Genomic DNA, 21539 nt, shown 5'->3' on the forward strand with positions numbered 1-21539 from the left:
ATTTCTTAAATTACCCTTATGGCTTAATTGACTAACTCTATGCTTACTGTTAGATATTATAAAGTATCCTTGTTGTTTCTTATAACTGACATCATTATTAAGTGCTAACCGAATTTCTTTTTAAATTTTCTATTATTCCACAATTTTTTCAAGATAAAACCAACTGATAAAAAATTTCAAGAATCCTTGATAAAAAACCCAAAGGCACGAAGTTGAATTTCTCGTATAAATGAGAAGGTCACCTCACCCGTCACGGCTCCCAACGCATTGAGACTCATCTAAGAATTTCTTGAAGGAGCACCGTCTAGAGAGACGGAGCTGGTGCAAGGGAGCAGAGTCTGCATCTCTGTCACCTCTGAAATCGGCCATCAATGGCGTCACATAACTCGAAACCAACGACAAGGATTAAGAATTGCGCAATTGCAGATTGTCCATCTGGTTGATCTGGTGGTGGTCGTGATGGTGGTTCTTTCCACCCGGAACACTTACAGCTACTCAATCGATCCAAAAATCTGTTCTCTGCCTCGTCGTTTTCTCTGCTCTGATCTCACTAGGACTGTCTCTGTCGCTGTTAGCACAATTCCTCGTACTTATTACTACTCGAACTGTTACCACTTCTGTTTCTATTCCAACACTTGAGGTCTTGTAACTAAATTTCTGGTGCCCGTAGTACACCCACTCGGAAAAGCCTCCATACAATAGAAGTTCGGTCCTGGCCACCCATGCTTAAACTGAGCACCAGAACCAGAAGTAGGAACTAGCCACCTCATTTAGGATTGAGTTTTCATACAACACTATAGTTAGAAGTAGGAGCTAGCCACCTCATTGTCGTTGTTGCTCTTTATTTGATTTCAATAAGTTTTGCTGCAATTCTGGGGAGTTCTCTTGGAAGAATAAGGCTTATGCTTTGCTTGGTGGATTCTTGCAGTTTTGGGCAGGAATTAGAATTTACATTTAGGTTCGTCATTCGTGTTTGTTTTCTTGCTCATGCTTCCGCTAACATGCTTCTTCACTTCCTTTGAAAAGTCAGCTCCAATCCATGTTTTGTGCAACTATTTCTGTTCAGTTTTCAAAATTGCGACAATCTTCTTTACCTTGTACCTGATAAATAGGAGGCAACAGATATTTCTATGGTGCGGTGCCGGTCCCGATCAGATCAGGTCCGACTTGGGATGAGAAGCCCTGTATTTTTTATGTTGACAGTTCGTCCAACCAACAGGGAAGCGGTGCAGGACTGATTCTGTGCGGCCTAAGCGAGGTGAAATTGGAATACGCACTCCGGTTCGAATTCGTAGCATCAAACAGTGAAGTAGAGTACGGAGCATTGGTCGCCAGATTAAACCTAGCAAGGGAAATGAAGGCAAAGCACCTCATCATATGCAGCGACTCACAGCTCGTGGTCAATCAAGTCACTGGTGAATATGAAGCCCGCGGTCCCACTATGGTTGCTTACTTGGCCAAAGTTAGAGAGATCCTAGGTAGACGAACTGCCCAGTGTCTTCTGGGCCTACCAGACTACCATTAAGACCGCCACAAGTGAGACTCCTTTCAACCTCACTTACGGCACAGAAGCGGTGACCCCAGTAGAAATCAAGGTGCCAACACTACGCTTGGAGGCTTATGACGAGGAAACGAATGATGACGAGCTCTGTACCAACCTAGACCTGGTAGAAGAGGTATGAGACCTGGCCTACATCTAGACTGCAGCTTACCAACAGAGAGTAGCTCGGTACTATAACGCCCGGGTTAGAAAAAGACACTTCCGTGTCGGTGACCTAGTTCTTTGGAAGGTTATGGTACCTGAGCCCGGCGTTGGTAAGCTCGGACTGAATTGGGAAGGCCCGTACTAAGTAAGACGAGTGTTCGGGGAAGGCATGTACGAGCTCGAGACTTTGGAAGGGAAGCATGTACCTTGAGCATGGAATATCGACAACCTAAGAAGGTACTATTCGTGACCACCGAACTAGTCAAAAGGGATCATCGAACTGGAGAGAGGATTGCGAGTCACTCCCAGAAGCCTAAGGGTTATGATGTCGAGCTGACATAAAACCTCGGCACTACGATAAGTCCTAATCGCCTCCTCGGCATAGGCAGATAAGTCCTAGTCACCTCTTCGGCATAGGCGGACAAGTCCTAGTCGCCTCTTCAGCATAGGCAGACAAGTCCTAGTCGCCTCTACGGCATAGGCAGACCAGTTCCCACACCTGAGACATAGACGGTTCGGGTATAAACCCTACGATGTCTAACCCACCTCGGCACATAACAATAGGTTAATCCCATTTGAAGTCAGGCCCGGTGGCTCGACACTAAGGGATAGCCGACACCTAAACGAGTAGCCCGTGTGCAGACAGGTCAGGTATATACCCTACAGTGTCCGCCCACCTCGGCGTACAACGATGCGAAGTTATCCCTACTCGTAGTCTAGCTCGTCCCTACTCGTAGTCCAGCTCGTTATCTCGACAGTTCGGGGTAACCGACACTTAGAAAAAAATCTACTCCACTTATCCCTACTCGTAGTCCAGCTCGTTAGCTCAACAATTCGGGGTAACTGACACTTAGAAGAAAATCTACACCTATTTGGTTTAGCTCGCCAGTTCGGGAATTATTTACACTTAGAGAAAATTTTTACACAAAGATTGCCAAAATGCTTGCATTTCATTAATATGGAGTTTTGAGTACAAAAAGAAGAAGAAACTATTACTATGAACCGAGCTCGGAGGCCCGGGATGTACATTACAAGAGGTCCAAGAAAAGAGGCAAGAATTAAGCATCCGAACTACCAGGCAAGTCAGTCTCCATGCGATCCTCCTCTGTGTCCTCTCGGCCTGATGGGCCCACCTCAGGGACTTCACCGTCACTTTCCTCTTCGGAGGAGTCAGGTTCTTCATTAGCCGCTTTCGCCATCTCGAGAGTAAGGTCGGACATGGAAACAGTTCCAAAGTCGAGTTCGGGAAACTTCTACCGCATCAGCCATTTGCATAGTTTGAAACTGGACCGATAAGAGCTTGATCCGTACTCGACCTAGAGATTGTGGAACTCCGAAGACTCTTTGAAACCTTCGATGGCACACTCTCTCTCCTCAGCTCATGCCTACTGGACCGATAAGAGCTGATCATCGCATCGAGGTTCTCGTTCTCGCGTTTGAGTTTTTTCTTCTCCTCCATCAGCACCATGATCAACTCATGTTGGCCCTGAGCTCCTTTCTTAGCTCAAAGAACCTCACCCCGAGCTAAGTCCAGCTCATGGTAAAGTTTTCGAGCATTCTCCTCGGCTTCTCGAGCTCGCTTCAGGCGGATCTCAGACTGGTAGACTAACGAATGAATGACAGAGTTCACCTGGCAAATAGAAAGCAGATGTAAGTATCTTTAAAAGACGAGCAAAGAAATAGAGCATAAAGGCGAAGTACTCACCACCATACAGTAACTGGCAGCCCGACATCCGAGCTGACTTGTGGGCATTTTCGCCCACTCCGCGACTTCGGCGGGAAAAATGGCGTCCTTGCTTTTGAGGAGCCCGAGCTAAGGGGTCATTATGCTCTCCTTCGAGAGCTGAGACTCGAGCACAGAAGCACTCTCCGACTCACGAGGCGGAGCTCCTTCATCTAGGTCCACAATAGGAGGTTGGGGATAGACCTCCTCCTTCAAAAGCTCGGCTGAGATCGGCTCCAGCGTGGCGACCTCAGGTGGGACGGGGGTAGAAGGACCGGCCTCCCGGCGAGACTTCTTTGAGGCCTTCCTCTTTTTCCCTCTCTGGAAGCTCCTCAGAAGGTTTTCTGCATCGACCTCCGGCATAGCTACTGCAAGAGAAAAAGGAAGGGGTTAGTCGCGAACTGAAGTAAATTCAAAATAAAAAAGAGTAATATGAGCGCCAAGGTGGAGGCCTACCAGGAGGACTCAGCCCAGCTCGCACAAGCCTCTCCTCGGCCAAGAAATCTCTCATCTCTAGGCCGAGGTCCCTCCAAGAGTTAACGACCGCCCTGTTCTCCGCATCTAGCTTCACCCCGAGGTCTTTAATGGCCACCCGCCAGTGAATTGGGAAGGGCCACCCCTTTGTTTGGGTTGCCAAACAGGATTTTGAACCCAGGGCAGGGAGAGATGTAATAACTCTGTCGGATATCCCCGCGCAGGCAAGCAGAGTTCTTCTTGATTAAACAGATCGAACTAAAAATATCTAAGGACAGAGGACGGTTATACTCGTGGAATAGGGAGATTGTACCAACTATAGTTCGGATGGAGTTCAGGTGTAATTGGTCAATGGTGATATCAAAGAACTTAATAATTTCTACAATGAATGGGTGGAGCGGGAAGCGCAGCCCAGCTACGAGCTACTCTTCGAAAATCACGAGCTCATAGTGACCATGAACCCAAGGACACCGACCCAAGGGAATACTAAAAACAAGGTTATCGGGAAGACGATAACGGGCTACCAAGGACAGTAACCTGTCTGAGGTCATAGTGGAAGAGCCGAAGTCATCCAGATCCCGACCCTGGGAAGAAAAAGGGACCCCCTCTCTGGAGGTCGGTCCCTCCTCCCGAGCTTCAGGCTCCTCAGGCCGAGATGGCCCGACTTCGGGTAAAGGAGTTTCTCCTAAGAGGCGAGGGGAGGAACTATTTGGCGAGGAGCTGACCTTGCCAGCGGGAGCCGAGGACTACACATCGGCACCCTCAAGCTCACTAGAATAACTAAGAAGTCTATCTATACTAGCACTAAACATACTGGAACAGGAAAAGGGAAGGAGAACAAACTAACGAAGAGAAGACGAACTCACCAAACAGATGAAAACAACCTCGGAACACAAGGGAAGAAGTGGCGAGCTGAAAGACTCCGACGCGACCTCGAGAGAGCTCAATCACAAGATTTTTTGGCGAAGAAGAGGGGCCCCTAGGCCCCCTATTTATAGTTCACCACATGGCGATCAACGGCTGGGACATGCTTGATCCAACGGCTCTCATGAAAACTGGTTGCACGACACTCGAGGACGAAATCGGTTGAGTGCGCTCTTTGACGTCCGCGGAGTATATAAACAGTGTGATGTCCGCGCGTACCCGGGATGCGATCTGGGTCATTTCGTGGTTGAGTCAGACGGTTGAACAGGCCCGACCAATGGTTTGCTCTTTAGATTGTCTAGACCCCGCGCCAAATCCACTTAGATCCTCCATGAACTCCTCGCACCGGGTTGGGACTCCTAACACGAGGAGTGGGGGGCAATTGATGAAGGGTGATTTGGCGTGACCTAACAAGAAGGGGACACGTGGACGCGACCTGACTAAGGAATGACAGTTCAGCCTGGAAAGCCTAGTTCGCAACGTTTGAGCTCGGGTGTTCGGTCACCCCGGGATTGAGTCACCTCAGTGTCGGGGCACCTCGACATCCAATCCAGTTCGGAACTAAAGAACTGGAGTATAAGTTCGGGGCTAACAACCCAAACCACCACGTAACGACTCTGGAAGTTTCTCCAGTAGCCTCCAAACCTCACGGGATCACGCCGCGTAACGGCAGGCCTTATCTTCTCCCCGCCCGGATCGGGCGGAAACGATAGACTTTATTGACTGATACGTTACTCGCCAACTAAAGCGAAAACGGATCTCATCCCCTCAGGCCGAAGATCCAGGAACCGTTCCGTGAAACCCGCGGAAGCTCAACTATATAAGAGCAACAACCCCTCCAGGGCCCAAGTACATCACTCTTCTCTCTAGCTCTCAAATTCTCAAAGCATTCAGCTCGCATATACTAACTTAAGCATCGGAGCAACCTCACCGGGTTAGCCACCCCAGGTTCTCTGATCCATCGTCTTGCAGATTGATCCAACTCACTGCTCGATTGAAAATCAGATCACCCTCCAGCTGGGAATAGTTAGATCACACTACATCATTCGCCTTTATTTTTCTTTGTTTGTAAGGAGTTGAGCTAATAGCTGGACATCTGTAGCTCTTGCCACCAATTCTACTTAAATTTGACTTTTTAGACTTCATTATGGAATTTGATTTGTCACTTGGCTTCGCCACGCGCTCAGTTTGTTAGAATTTGAGTGGGTATGAAAATGCTCCTAGTGAAACCACACGAAAAACTATGCTCCAAAGACTCTGACCTCGAATATCAAGTACTAATCTTCTGGGTATCTTGACGAAATCCGGCGAATCCGCTATCGAAGCTGATAGAGAGTCGTAAAGGAAGAATCTGGCCTTGAAAGAATAGGTCGTCGGCTTCGGGCCTTCGGCTACACACATTTATCGCATCACCTAGAGTACAAAGATTTAGACTAGAGCAAAGGAGAAGGCCGTCATGGCAGTCAAGGTAATTGCCGAGAGAAAGCAACGATGGTTGTCTCTGTTCTTGTAACCTCCAGTGATTCGAAGAAGGGGGTTTGGGGCGTTTACTGTGCCTTCTCGAGGTCAGTTCATTGGGCCTGAAGGAGCAAGCCGCCTTGATGGCAATCGAGGTGATCACCACCGATCTGGATAATGCCTGGACCTTGTGATGTCTCTGATTCATCATTATCTGATTATTTAGACCGATCATCAAGTTGCAAAAGATATTTTAGGAATTTTAAAAATTATACCAATCATGCTATATGTAAACGAAGTGTGATAGAAAATTAATAATAATAATGGTTTTAGATAATTATGAGAAACGATAAAGATAATTTAAGATAATATATAAATAATAAGGATAGAATTAATCAATTTACTAAATCATAAGAATAGTTTAAAAAATTTAATATTACCTTTTTAGATTAATTATTTAACTTTCCTTTTCAATTCTAACAAATTATTAAGCCTCTTTCTTTGATCAATTCCTACTATACGAACACGTCCGTTCCATTACAAGAAGAATATAAATACAAATATGTAAAATGCAAAACTATGTATTTTGATGATTGAAATTCCCATAGTGCTTCGTTTTAGAGTACGTTGGCAATCAAAAAAACCCAGCACAGACCGGAGGGAAGACGAAGTGGGTTTGACTTTTGAGTGAAACTTGATGGAAGGGATTGAGCATAGATGGTTCATGGTTCACTCATTCTCTGTATAATACTGGAACAAATTACAAAATCAAACGAGATGGACGTACGGGTTCCATGATTAAGAGACAGATTCCCACATGATACCGAAAATCTGAGAAGCCGGCTTTAAAACAGGAGTTTTGCTTATTTGGCTTAAAAATCAAATCCATTAAATTTTCTACTCATTTTAATGGTCTAAAATGGGATGTTTAATTTTCTTCGTTGGAGAATTTTGTAATTTTCGCTTTGTTGTTAGGTTGGGTTTCATTAGTCCCCCAATAAAGGGTTTCATAATTAGTCACTATCCAACAATCATCACCACTTTTCAAAAAAAACATCACCATGAGCTCTCCCAGCAATGATACACTACCTCATTCCCATATACCTGTCTTAGCAATTAGCAACAATAGGAGAAACAAGCCTTCAGCGGCAGATGAAGTGATAAAAAAAAAAAGAAAATAAAATGTGGCTGCTGGGATTCGAGCCCAGGTCTCCACGGCCACAACGTAGAATTCTTACCACTAAACTACAGCCACTGAGATATCAATACTGCTAGGATTTCTAATAGTAATCTGACAATCATAAAACTAATTGCAAAGAACCAATCGAAGCCCAACCGAGCTCGCGCAACCACGAATTCATAACAAGTTGCTAAATGACAAAAAATAAGAGAACTTGATGGCGAAGTATCTCTGTGTGAGATCCTGCCTTTCTACATAGATGATTAGCTCTCTTCTCATTATTTCGATCTGTTGGTAGCGGTTAACCAAATCGTGGGCTTAATTTTTAAGTCAAATCAGTAGAACCGGCTTTCCAAAAACTAGTAATCAAAATTGAATCGAATCTGATCATTAACTTCCGATTCAGTTCGTTGGTTTTCAAATTTTTTTGATTTTTATAATATGTATTATAAATTATATATATTCATTTATAATATAGATCAATTAATTCGATTAATTGAAATTTTTTGTTGATCTCGTCAGTTCATTTGCAAAAAACCTCGCTCCGGTGCTTCATCTTCAGATCTGAGATTATGAAGATATATTCTGTCTTCCGAGAAGTTTTCTCTATAACAACTAACTCCATTTTGTGGGATTCAATGACTCCAATAGTGTATAGATTGAAGCAAAATTATGGGTGACAACTTCAACATATACATGCCTTCTGTTATGATGACTCGACTCCTCACTTGGAGTATATCGGCTTTCCCTCTGTATTTCACGGTGAGAGGTACTAATATTGAAATCATTTTTAAGTTACTGACTCCAAAACTAAATTTAGATTAGAAAGGCTCTTTTGTATGGACAAACTCTGTTTCCATGGTGAGACCATCCCTCGTTATATACTATTGGAGAGTCATTGAATCCCTGTTTTCCTTTTTATGTTATCTTCTTCAACTCAGACCACCCCTCGTTATTATCTCGATTCTCGACCCACCCACAACCCTCTCTCCTATCTCCCTTTTTCACTTTCCCATTTGCATTTTTAATGGTATTTTGCAATAATAAAAGTCTCAATTTGGAAAGAGTATAAATACAAATATGTAGAGTGTAAAAGCTTGTATTTTTGAATCATTTTGTATTTATCTATATTTATACTCTTTCCGAATTTGAAGGAGTATAAATACAAAAATAATAGAAAATACAAGATTTTGCAATCTACATATTTGTATTTATACTCCTCCCAAATCGAGCAAAAGGCTGTCTTTGGAAACGATGTAAATCCTGATTCATGATAAATTTACACTCAGGTTCATTTTTGCTTGTTTTTGATAACATTATATTTTTGTATTGACAAATGACAGATCAATGCATGTTTACATTGATAATAAGATGTAAAAGTACATCAATAAAAAAGAAGTAAATTTGCATACAAGTGGATTTTTTGATAAAAAAAAAAGCATATGCTTTTTGATAAGAAAAGAATTCAGAGATTGCCTTGGGTTCATGACACGAGACCGGTAATTGCCTAGTTGCCCTGTATGTATGAACGAGACCCACAGTTAGATGGTCACAACCTGAGCGAAGGGTCTAAACCAAAAGTCAGTATGATCCAGATGAAACTCAACTTTCTCGTTCATGAGTTGTAGAGGTGTAAATCGGGTCGGGCCACCCGCGACCCGACATGATTTTGGACAGGCCTGGCATGGTCTGGCACGATGGCTAACGGGTCGTACCAGGCCCAGCACGGAGGCTCGTGCCTTGTTGGGACGGGGGTTTGAGGCCCATGGGCCGGCACGGCATGACAACACGTGCCATGCCGCTCACGGCCCACATGCCGGCACAACCCAACCCGCGGCACGGTACGAAGGAAGGCCCGCCAGGCTCGTAATGGGCCGCGCTCGGCCCACCTGGGAATATAGCCATTGGGTCCCCCTCCCAAAGGGGCCCAACGGTTGGTTTCAACTTTTGGGGGGGTTATAGAAATACCCCCCCCCCCCCCAACAGCTATAAACAACCATATTAGGGGGGGTATTTCTGTATTTTGCTTATGGGGGTTGAAAAAATGACATAAATGCCCCCCTCAACAGCTATATAACAACTAGTTTAGGGGGCATTTTGAGTAAAGCTATAAGTAATTTTACAATAACCAAAATACCCCTCCTAACAACTAAATAACAGATAGTTTTTTGGGTATTTTGGGCAATTGAATTATGTTCAATCCTATAAATAGCCCTATCCTCCACCATTCTCATCACGCCAATTCAACAATTCTCTTAATTCTCTCTCTCTCTCTCTCTCTCTCTCTCTCTCTCTCTCTCTCTCTCTCTCTCATACTCATACATTCTCAATTATCTGCAGTCTGAGAAATTTTGATTAGTTGATTGTCCGATTCTGCATTCTCCAATTCTCAAGTCTCAACTTTGTCGAAGTTTTGACTTTCAACAAGAAAAGGCTTGCTCAACCAGCTCAAGTATCACGATTCGGGAGGCTTGGAAGTTGAAAGGCTTCAACCGTTGAAATCAAGTGGGGATTTTGAATTGACAATCCGGGTAAATCGAATTAGATTAATTTTTATCTTTTTAGAATTAAAAAAAAATAGCCGGCCCTTCTCAAAACTGATTCCCCAACATGTTCGCCATGGATGACATTCAATTACATCACGATAGTATTAGTGTTAACACTAATGCCGATGCGTTTGATGTCGATGGAAGTGGAACTTTCACCCCTAGTAGTAGTGATACTAGGGGAAAAAGGAGGGCTTCTAAGCTGAGTAGCCCGGTTTGGAAAATTTTCAAAGTAGAGGATATTGAGGAGAAGGGGACGTTTGTCAAAAATGTAGGAAAGACTTTAGTTATTGTAGCAAGGGTGGTACGGGTCATTTGAGCAGACATCTACTCACACATGAGCGAGAGGAAGATGAAGGGAGAGAAACAACCCAAACACAAATTGGGAGGGGGACCAGTTTTGATACTTTTAGATATTCACAAGAAAAAATGGGACAAGAACTTGCTAAGCATATTGTACATGTACAACAACCATTTATGTTAGCTGAAGATCCAGAGCTAGAAAAATGGTTGTGTAGTTCTGTAAACCCACAATATAAAAAAGTTTCTAGGAATACTATAAGAAGTGATGCTTTAAAAATTTTTTATTCATATAAACAAAATTTAATTTCTTTGTTAGCAAATCTTAATTCTAAAGTTGCAATTACTTCGGATGTTTGGACATCCAAATTTAATATTAGTTATATTTGTGTTACCGATCATTTCATTGATGAAAATTGACTTTTGAATAAAAGAATTTTAAGTTTTACTAGGCTTGAATGGCCACATAGTGGCCCAGCTATTGCTGCAAGTATTTTAAATACTTTGCATTGCTATTAGTTTTGATAATGCTAACAATAATGATTCTGCAATAAATATTTTAAAATCTCAATTAAAGCCATGCTTAAATGGTAAATTATTTCATATTAGATGTGCATGTCACATCTTAAATTTATGTATTCAAGATGCCTTGAATATTATTTCAAATCATATTTCAAAAATTAGAAATTATATTATATATATAAAAAGTTCAGGGGCAAGAAAACAAGAATTTAAATATTTATACAAAAATTATGGTTTAAAATATAAACATTTTATATTAGATGTAAAGCATATGTGGAATTCTAACTATGGTGTGTTAGAAAGTTGTATATCTCATAAACAAATTCTTTCTGATTTTTATAATTTAAAAATGCCTAATGATATGATATTGGAGGAAGACTGTGAAATGGCAATCTGTATAAGAGATTTTTTAAACATTTTTATAATGCAACAAATGAATTATCTGGAATTTATTATCCAACTAGTTGTAATTTACCGTATCAATTAATGGTAATTAGTGATTGTTTTTCCAAACATAGAAATAATCCACAATTTCAATGTATTGTTGAAATTATGGAAAATAAATTTAAAAAATATTGGGAGAACATTTCTCCCCTTTATTGTTTAGCTACAATATTATACCCTATGATTAGAAAAGATGGTTTAGATATTTTACTTGAAACATATTATGAAAATATGAATATTGATATAGGAAATTAAAATGAAAAAATTAATAATTTATTATTTGAAATGTACAGATTGTATGAATCTGAAGTTATAGGAAATTCATCATCATCTTCTTCTTCTTCTCCTTCTAACTTTGAGCCCAGTAATAGAAGAGAAAATCTTTTTTATTTAATAAGTAAAAGGCAAAAATCTACTAGTTATATAACAAGTTCATTTATTGAACTTAATTTTTATTTGCAAGCAAATTTTTCTAATTTAGGTGAAGTATCAAATAATTTTTATATTTTAGCCTAATGGAGTGAACACTCAAAAAACTATCTAATTCTCGCCACCATTGCACGTGATCTACTAACCCCTCTGGTGTCTACAGTTCCATCGGAATCTTGTTTTAGTGCGGGTACCAAGGTGTTGGATGACAAAAGAAGCTGCATGAACGATGAGAGCATAGAGATGTGCATCTACTTCAAGGATGGCTAGATGTAGAAGATAGATTACAAGACAAGGGAGGGCATGATACGACATCGGACATTTCACCTGAAGCAGATGATGAAAGTCATGAATGATGATTCATGAATTTGACTACTTGTAGAATTTTTCATTTTTTCAAATTATTGTAAAATTTTTAATTTTTATTTAATTTCTTTGATATATTTTTTTTAATTTTTTAACAATGTAATTTTGTATTTTCAATTTGTAACCATATTTATTTTTTATATTTTATTAATTTATTCCATTTTTATATTTCATTCATCCAAGTATGCAATGATCCAATCATTGTATTTGTAATTCACTAATTTGTACCATTCAATTTTAAATGAAATAAAATTCATATTTTTCTTTCAATTTGTTATTCCATCATTCCTATTTCAATTTGGTTAAGTATTTTTTTTTCATTTATGTATTAAATAACTTAGATTTATCATTTCTTAATTTTTTAAATAGTTCCTAATTCCCAAAGTTCATAGGAAAGTTAAATATTTTAGTTTTACAATTTTACTTAGAAAAGAAATCAAAATTTTCAAAAAATAAAAAAATGAAAAAAAAGCAGTGCAGCCCGGTTCAGCCTAGGCCCAAGGCCCGCCTTGTGGCCCAGCCCAGCATGGTCTAAGCCCACGGCACGGCTTGCAGCTCGGCACGGCTCAGCCTAGGGCCCACTTGGGCATGGGCAGTGGACCATGTCGGGCCAACCCCCAAAATTTCCACCGGGGAGAACGGCATGGCGTGAGTCGTGCTCCACACAGCCCACTTTACACCTCTAATGGGTTGTTGTCTAAACTTTATTTGGATCATACTAAAAGCTGCAAATGGTGTTGGATTTGTTTGAACTCGAATTTGAAAGCTTTCTCAATTTAATCTAATATGTTCCTATTTGATTAGATCTTACGTTAAACTTTTTTACTCCGGATCTCTTGCCCACGCCTACCCACAATACACCACTCCATGTGAATTGGGAACGTCTCCCCCTGCATAATACTATGCAGAGGATGAGATGTTCTCCATGTGTGGCTGCGATAAACGTGGGCAGGAGATCCGGGCTCAAACTTTTCTGGTTGAGGTTTTGTCAAGGTTTTAAAAACTAGACTGCACACAAAACCGTTTATGGGATTGATTTTGGGCCAAATGGTCTGACCGTCTGGTTTAAATGGACAGTCCATTCTGACTTGAAAAATAAATAAAATAAAAATGGGCAAAAATGTTGTCCGGGTCGACGGATTAATAGTTTGACTACTTGAGCCAACATATCACTAACCAAATCAATAGTTTTTGGCCAAAAAACGATTTTAGGATGAAATAAAACCGATTATCTGACCAATTCCCAGGTCAATCAGTCCAATCGTCCAATCTAGTCCAATTTTCAAAACCATGGGTTCTATTAAAGTTTAGGATGAAATAAAAAACTAAGGGTTGTCAATGGGTTGGACAGAGTGTCCTAATTCCAAACTGATTATTAATTAAGATGAAATCATGGATCTAAAACCATCCTACATAATAACAATAACCAAGTCTGACCGGATAGACCCGATTATTCTGAGGCCTATATTTATTTATTTATTTAAAACTTGATTTTTGATAATAAAAATGACAGTAAAATAGTGAACTATTTATCATTTCAAATAAAATATAATAAAAAATAAAAAACCTTATATATTTTACAAAATAATCAATTTAAAACAAATAAGATCAGGAAATAATCCAATTATTTATTTACTTAAATAATAATTTAAAACTCGAATTTTGATAATATAACCTTAATAAAAATGACAGTAAAATAGTGAACTATATTTATCATTTAAGATAAAATATAATAAAAATTAAAAAAAACTTATATATTTTACAAAATAATCAATTTAAAACAAACAAGAACCGAAAATAACTCAATTATTAATCTGGAGAAAATCATGAAAGAAGAACCAGAGTAATCAGTTCAATTAGGTTGGGTGAACCGATCCATTAATAGTCCTGAAAAAGCTTTATTGTCCACATCCGACAGCTTGAAAATGTGAATGGGGTTCTCCCCATAAGACACGTTAGGTCACGAAGAACCTTCTCAGTGGGTTCGAATCTGCCCCCCCACCGACTTGCACCCCAAAATCGTCCCACACCATTAGAAGTTGCCGCATGTCCTTCCACACGCATGCATCTCAGTCTCGTGGGGAGCTAATGAAATGGTGGTTAGCTCCCATTTCACCCAAAAAAGTCAATCTCAATCTTTATCTCAGTCTCTAACTCCTATCTAAAAACCCCTAGCAAGATGGAGTTGATGATGATGGAAGGCTCGGATCGCGACACCGATCGGTTCAGGATACAAGATCCTGGACCATTCAACAGCCTGAAGGAGCATCAATATAGTGGGTTTGCAGAAGAAAAAAGATATATTTCACTTGTGCAAGTTCCCTAATTCTTTATTCCTATTTATAGCTGCATGAGGAATTTGTACATTGGGAACATCCTTGAATATAGGTAACCACTTTTGCTTCTAAACCTGCCATTTATCCTCACTTTTACTTCGGCTCCAATCAGGATGAGACTAGTGTCTCATAGAGTGGGGATTAAAGCCTTACTTTTCTCAACCACTCTTGCCAAGTCCTCTACTCCTAACATTTATAAACATTGGATAGAGTTGGCCCAACAAATGTGTACATGTGAAAGTGTGTAAAAGACTTGTTTGGAAAAACATTTTATTTATATGAAAATAAAATACAATATAATAAAAAAGAAGTGATATTGTGTATCACATTGTACACAAAGTGTAAGCAATTAGTCCATTGGTGTGTGGCTATATCCAGGGGCCACAATTTGTCCAACACACCAAGGCTAGATCAACGAAGGCCATAGGCCTCTCAATCCAACATCTCCCACTTGGCCGTATTGGCCTTAGATGAGATCCTCTTACTAATTGCTTCTTAGACCCATTGACCACATGTGCCTCTTAAAATCACCAACAATGCATGGTTTTGTCAAAGGGTCAGCAATAATTTCTTTAGTAGGCACATATTCAATATGTATTTCATTTTTTCTGTTGCACATCAAAGATGTAATGATATTGTAATTCTATATGTTTCCCTTTAGGACCAACTTCACCATTTTTGATAGTTTGAATTGCAGCTTGGTTATCATTTCTGATTGTGATTGACTTGCTTGGCATACTTTCTAACTTTAAGTCTTCCAAGAATCTTTTTAACCATACAACTTCGGTAGCAATTGTACTACAAGCTATGAATTCAGCTTCCATGGTGTGTCTTGCCACACACTCTTGCTTCTTACTTCCCCAAGAAACTGCTCCTCCACCAAGAAGGAAAATATAGCTAGTTGTTGACTCTTTCATTACAGTCTCCTGCAAAATCAGCATCACAAAAGCCTATTAATTCTATTTCGTTGCTTTGATATGTCAATTTATAATGTTTTGTTCCTTGTATATATCTCAATATTCTTTTAACTACTTTCTCAAAGTTAAAATTCAACCAATCCTTCGTTTCTTCTATCATTTTTAAATTATTCCCAACAATTAAAATATCACCAACATATAAGAATAATATTATGTAAGAACTCCCACTATTCAAAGTATATATGCAATGATCAAATGAATTGGGAACAAAGCCCATTTTCAAAACAGCATTATGAAAAGTAAAGTACCACATCCTAGGAGATTACTTTAAACCATACAAAGCATTTTTTGAGTTTATAAATGTTTTCCTCCTTTCCTTTAATTGTATAACCTTCAGGTTGAGTCATATAGATTTCTTCATTTAGTTCTCCATTTAAAAATGCAGTTTTTACATCCATTTGACATATTTCTAAGTCAAAATGGGTTGTTAAGGCCATTATCATTCTAATAGATGTGAAATTTGCTACAGGAAAATATGTCTCTTCATAATTTATTCCCTCTATTTGATTGTATCTTTTTGCTACTAGCCTTGCTTTATATTTCTCTATAGTGCCATCTGCTTTTAGTTTCTTTCTTAACACCCACTTGTACCCAATTAGTTTTCTATCAGATGGTAAATCAATTATCTTCCATACATTATTCTTTTCTATAGACTCTAATTCTTCATTTATTGCATCTTTCCATTTTTCATTGTCATATACATTCATGGCTTGTTGAAAATTCATTGGGTCTAGTGTTTCACATTCATTTATCAAACTCTCATCATAGTTTAAGAAAGTATAATAGTCTCTATACTTGGATGGGGAAATTCTCTATCTTTGTATTATTGTTATTGTACTTTCCTTTTCTTTTGGATTTTCATTTGGGTTATCATTTGAATAAGTTTTATTGGTAGTTACTTCTTCCCCATCATTATTTTCAAATAATTCTACTAATTTCTTTTTATCTAGAGTTTCAATTTGGTCTTCAAAAAATACATCTCTACTTTCTATAACTTTCATTCCTCCATTTGATTTATGGTTTATAAGTCTAAAACCTTTTGAATTTTCAGGATAACCTATAAATGTGCATCTTACACTCTTGTTGTCTAGTTTACTTCTATGTTGATTTAAACATAGGCATTAGATCCCCAAACTCTTAGGTTTGATAAATCTGGTTTTCTACCAGTCCACATCTCATAGGGAATTAATTTATTAAATTTTGTAGGTACTCTATTTAGAGCTTCCCCCCAAAAGATATTACTTAGTGAAGAATGACTTAACATGGATCTAACCATATCAAGTAGAGTCCTATTTCTTCTTTCAGCTACTCCGTTTTGTTAGGGAGTGTACCTAATGGTGAGTTGGTGTTTTATACCATGTTCTCTACAGAATTCATCAAATAAATCAGAAATATACTCACCTCCTCTGTCACTTCTAAGTGTCTTTATCTTTTTTCTTAATTGAGTCTCTACTTCAATTTTATATTCTTTGAATTTGTCTAACACTTTAGATTTTTGTCTTAGAAGATAGATTTGACCAAATCTAAAAAAAAAATATCTATAAATGTAACAAAATATTCCATTCCCCTATGAGTTTTAAATTTAGGGCCCGCATACATCTGAATGCACTATGTCTAATAATTATTCACTTTTCTTACTTTTTCCAAAAGGTAATCTTGTCATTTTTCCTTTCAAACATGGTTCGCAGTGTTTAAAGTTTATATCCATTTTGGAAGAAGACCACTAAATGTCATTCTATGCATTTTATCCCTATTTATGTGTCCTAGACGTAAATGCCATGTGTAAGCATTAGTATCATCACAAGCAAAGGAATAATCAAAAAAGGAAGACGTTTTATTAATAATGAGACGGTACAATCCATCAAGTTTCTCTCCCCTTACAAAGATACGTCCATGTTTCCCAATAATCACTTTTCCTGACCTAAAGCGAACTTCAAATCCTTTTTCATCTAGAAGAGGGGCAGATAAGAGATTTCGCCTCATTGTAGGAGCATATAATACATCATTCAAAATAAAGTTTGTAGAGGCATCTATGGGAATTCTTAATGTCTCTGTTCCCAACACATCACAATAAGTGTTATTCCCCATGAAAATTTTATGTTATCCAGTTTGCATTTCCTTGAAATTCATGAACAATTCCCTATTCTTGGAAACATGGTGAGTCGAGCCTAAATCTATCTACCAGTCTAATTGATTTGAATCAGTCATGAGGGATTCTGAAATAACACAAATAATGTCTAGTTCCAGAAGTTTCATAGTTCTTATTGTTTTTGTTATTATTTTGATAGTTGTTTTTGTTTTGATAATTATTATTTCCTTCTTTCTTGAGCCCCCTACAATTAGGTTTTGTATGTCCAGGTTTTCCACAATTATAACAAGTTACTTTCTTTTTGAAGTTTTTCTGAAAATTAGATTTTTTATGCCACTTGTTCTTCCCTTTAAAATTTCTTTTATACTTTCCTTCTCCTATCGGGTTGTTATCTGTCTTAGTGGTAATAGTATTAGTGTTAGCCATCATAGCTTGATCTGTTTTCTTTTTGTTTTTCCTTTCAGCCTCTAATGCTAATAATGTAGTGAGACTTTTTAAGTTCATATTAGATACAGAAAGGCTTAGGGAAATAAATACTGGTTTCCATGAATTAGGTAAGCAATGCAATAACTACTGCTATCATATTCATGCTATTAATATAATCTACTACAGAATCTTTTTCTTTCATTTTACATGCATAGTATTTCTCAATTATTTCTCAATCAATAATTATACATAAGTTTCAGTAACTTTTCCATAAGTTTCAATAATAACATTGAACATATTTTTAGCATACTTGTATTCTTCAAAAATCAACTCAATATCAGGTTCCATGAATGTAAGCATACTGGATCTAGCAATTTCGTTTTCTTTAAGAAATTTAACATAATTACTATCAAAAAAACATTTTAGGAACATCAGTAGTTAGAATATGTTCTACGTTTTCTCTCTCAAGGATTCTAACAATCCTATGTTTCCACATAAGAGAAATTTGTTCTATTCAATTATTCAGTTTTGCTCAATTCAACAGTAACAGCGGAAGAAGAAGAACCACTCATGATTAAAATTAAATAAATGAAAAATTAGAGGAACTTAGCTTTGTTTATGATTCAACTCCCACTATCCAAATGCTCCGTACTCTAATTCAATACCACCGCAAGTTGTCAAAAGGACAAATGATGCTTACCCACTTTATACCTTGTAAAAAAAAAAAACAACGAACATTTAACAATAATAATAATCGGAACTTGGAAGAATTTATATGATAACAGGATTTATGGCATTAACCGATTCAAAAAAAAAAAAAAAAATCTTGGATCACAAGTTTTCGTGTAACAAACAAGTTAAATATGTGAATAGATCTTAAACAAATTTCACAAAAAAAATGTGAGATCAGAATTTTTAAAACGTTGGAAAAAAGTAAAGCTTAACACATAAAATGTAAAGCTTTTAGATCTTAATCACACACCATCTAAGTTAAGCAAACAAATAAAGTTTGACTTTAATTGTATCTTCAGACGAAAAAGGTAAGGCTTTTAGAAAAAAGGGAACAATACAATTATCAAATCCCAAGCACTAATGAGACAAAAACTCAAATGTACGTAAGAATTGAGTTTCGGTTTTCAAAACAAATACCCAGAAACTCAGATTTCAACTCATTCGATGTATGTTTGTAAAAAGAAATTGAATAAAATTTACTTTTTGTGTGCACGTGTTCTCTTAGATGAATCAGCAAATGACTGTGATTAATGGTAGCACATTTCCCAAAAGAAAAGCTCAGAACGAAAACATCAAGAAAATAAAATATTGATAAAAAAAAAACTTCAGATACATGAAAGCAAATATTCTCTTTTCTATTTTTGTGGAAAAACCACAGAGAAATTACTTCTATGACTAGATCAAATCAAATATTCTCTTTTTAAAAAAAGATATAAAGTACTGTTGCGCATCAGACCGATACAGTACGGGAGGCAGTCACTTTTCACTCCTTTTCCAAAAAGAAGTTGATTATATAGAGAAAGGGGAAACTCTTTTTTTAAGGAGAAGTACAGATACATAGGATGCAGAATTCTCAATTTCTGATCTAGAAAAGATATATTTCATTTGTTTTTTGCTTTTCAACCTGCCATTTGTTCTTGCCCCATTGCGAAAGTGTGTAAAAGACTTATTTGAAAAAACAATTTATTTATATAAAAATAAAATACAATATAATAAAAGAGAAATGATATTATATGTCACATTATATACAAAATGTATATCCGGTGGTCACGGGGTTTGTCCAACACACCAACAACGAGGGCCATAGGCCACTCAGTACGACGCTATGGACCTGCCCTCTGAAACCCAGAGCACGGCATCTCCTCCCCCGCCGGATCTTGTCAAAAAATCCAACGCCGACGATCATTCCGATAGATACATCGGGGGTATATACTCCCCATCCCTCTCATCTCAGATATTCTTAACCTCTTTTTTGCAATAAAAGAAACGCAGAATGGAAGAAGATACAGGTGCTAGCTCTGGTTAGGACTCAAAGGCTTGAAACAACGACAACGATGTCTTTTTGTGTCATCCCCAGAAAGCTCTTTGTCTTGATTATGAAACTTTTAGTTCGACAAGCCAACTGCTTGATTTCCCTTTAAAGCACAGAAACACATCACTTGTTTATGAGGTCTTCAGCGCCAACCCCCTGAGGCCCTGATCACGGAAACGATTGTGCTTTGTCTGGTCCACACAATTTTTATGGTTTTAATTAACGCCATATTCATTCTTCGAATAACCATGGATTTTGCTCTTATCTTTGCACTGCGTATCAGCCCAGCTGGAGACATTCTATGGTTAAACTCAAATCAGTGAATTTAGAGTGGAGTATTGCAGGAGGAAGAGAGAACAGATTCGAGAATACCTATCGGCGATTCTTCCCTTTTGCGTTTTTTCTATTGCAAAAAAGTTAAAAAAAATTAAAACAAAATCATAGCTGAGAATATCTGAGATGAGAGGGATGGAGAATTCTGGTGCATCTACTGGAATGATCGTGGCGTCGGATTTCTTGGCAAGATCCGGCGAAGGAGGAGATGGGGCGGTCTGAGTTTCAGAGGGCAGGTCGAAAGGAGTGAAATTCACTTTTTTGGGCGAAATCACTGAAATGGGAGCCAACGGCCGTCCCATTAGCTCCGCACGAGGTTGAGGCGCTTGCGTGTGGGAGGACACGCAGCGTTTTTAATGAGGGCAACGTCATTGGCTTATTGCATTGCAGTCGTCTATACATGTAAAGAGTGTGGGTAAGAAAAGTAATTAAGAAATCTGGGCTCGTAAAGATGTTCCTTATTACAAACAAACAAAATGAATACAAACACAAACATTAACGCGTAGCCGAAAGAAGTTTGTACTTTGCAGTCGTCCTAAGTACATTTTTGCATTTACAAGTGATGAAGGAAAATTTGGCCCGATCTCGCAATCACCCGACACGTGGTAAAAGCAAACAACTTGGGACAGCAGAGTGCGTAAAACGAGTACCGAAAGTAACGAAGTCCAAGCTCACTATCGAGCCCGAACTCCACCAGACCGCTCTACTAAGAGTCCGAGCTCCCTATTAAGAGTCCGAGCTCCCTATTAAGAACCCGAGCTCCCTACTGAGAACCCGAGCTCCCTACAAGGAGCACGAACTACCTCGGGTCCCAAGCCTCGCAAAGCTGTGACCCGAGCTGACCCATGGCAGTTCGGAACACTCCCCAAACCGAACTCAAGACATCTCGCTCGCCACTCCAGCACTTCGCTTCCGAAACACCAGGCTGACCAAACGTACCTGACACCAAGGACGTCCGTATTCAAGGGCGGCGCACCTGACTGATTTGGGATCTGACGCTTGATAGCCGCACTTCAAACGGCCTGCTACCGCCACCTGCCACCATCGTTACTAGCCGCAGAGACGGCTCCAACAAAAGGAGCAGCGGCGGTTCTATCCGGCCAGAGGAAATGACATCCAAACTGGCAGGAGCTCAGAAATAATCATGCCCGATCTGACAGAAGCCTGGAAGTGAGTGCGCGAGGTGGTTATAAAAGGCTCCTATCCCACAAGAACGAGGTATGCTAATTTTTGCGCTATCTGGCTTATCTTGCCTTTGAAAAG

General features: G+C 38.9%; 1 non-coding gene across 1 annotated transcript; it reads right to left on the minus strand.

Moving 5' to 3' along the window:
• Positions 1-7467: 7467 nt before the first annotated feature.
• Positions 7468-7539, minus strand: TRNAH-GUG (transfer RNA histidin (anticodon GUG)). The gene has a single exon. It is a non-coding gene; the product is annotated as a tRNA-His (tRNA).
• Between the last annotated feature and the right edge of the window lie 14000 nt (positions 7540-21539).

The sequence above is a fragment of the Nelumbo nucifera genome, chromosome 5 (assembly GCF_055504915.1).
Source record: "Nelumbo nucifera cultivar China Antique chromosome 5, China Antique-T2T, whole genome shotgun sequence".
Classification (NCBI taxonomy): domain Eukaryota; kingdom Viridiplantae; phylum Streptophyta; class Magnoliopsida; order Proteales; family Nelumbonaceae; genus Nelumbo; species Nelumbo nucifera.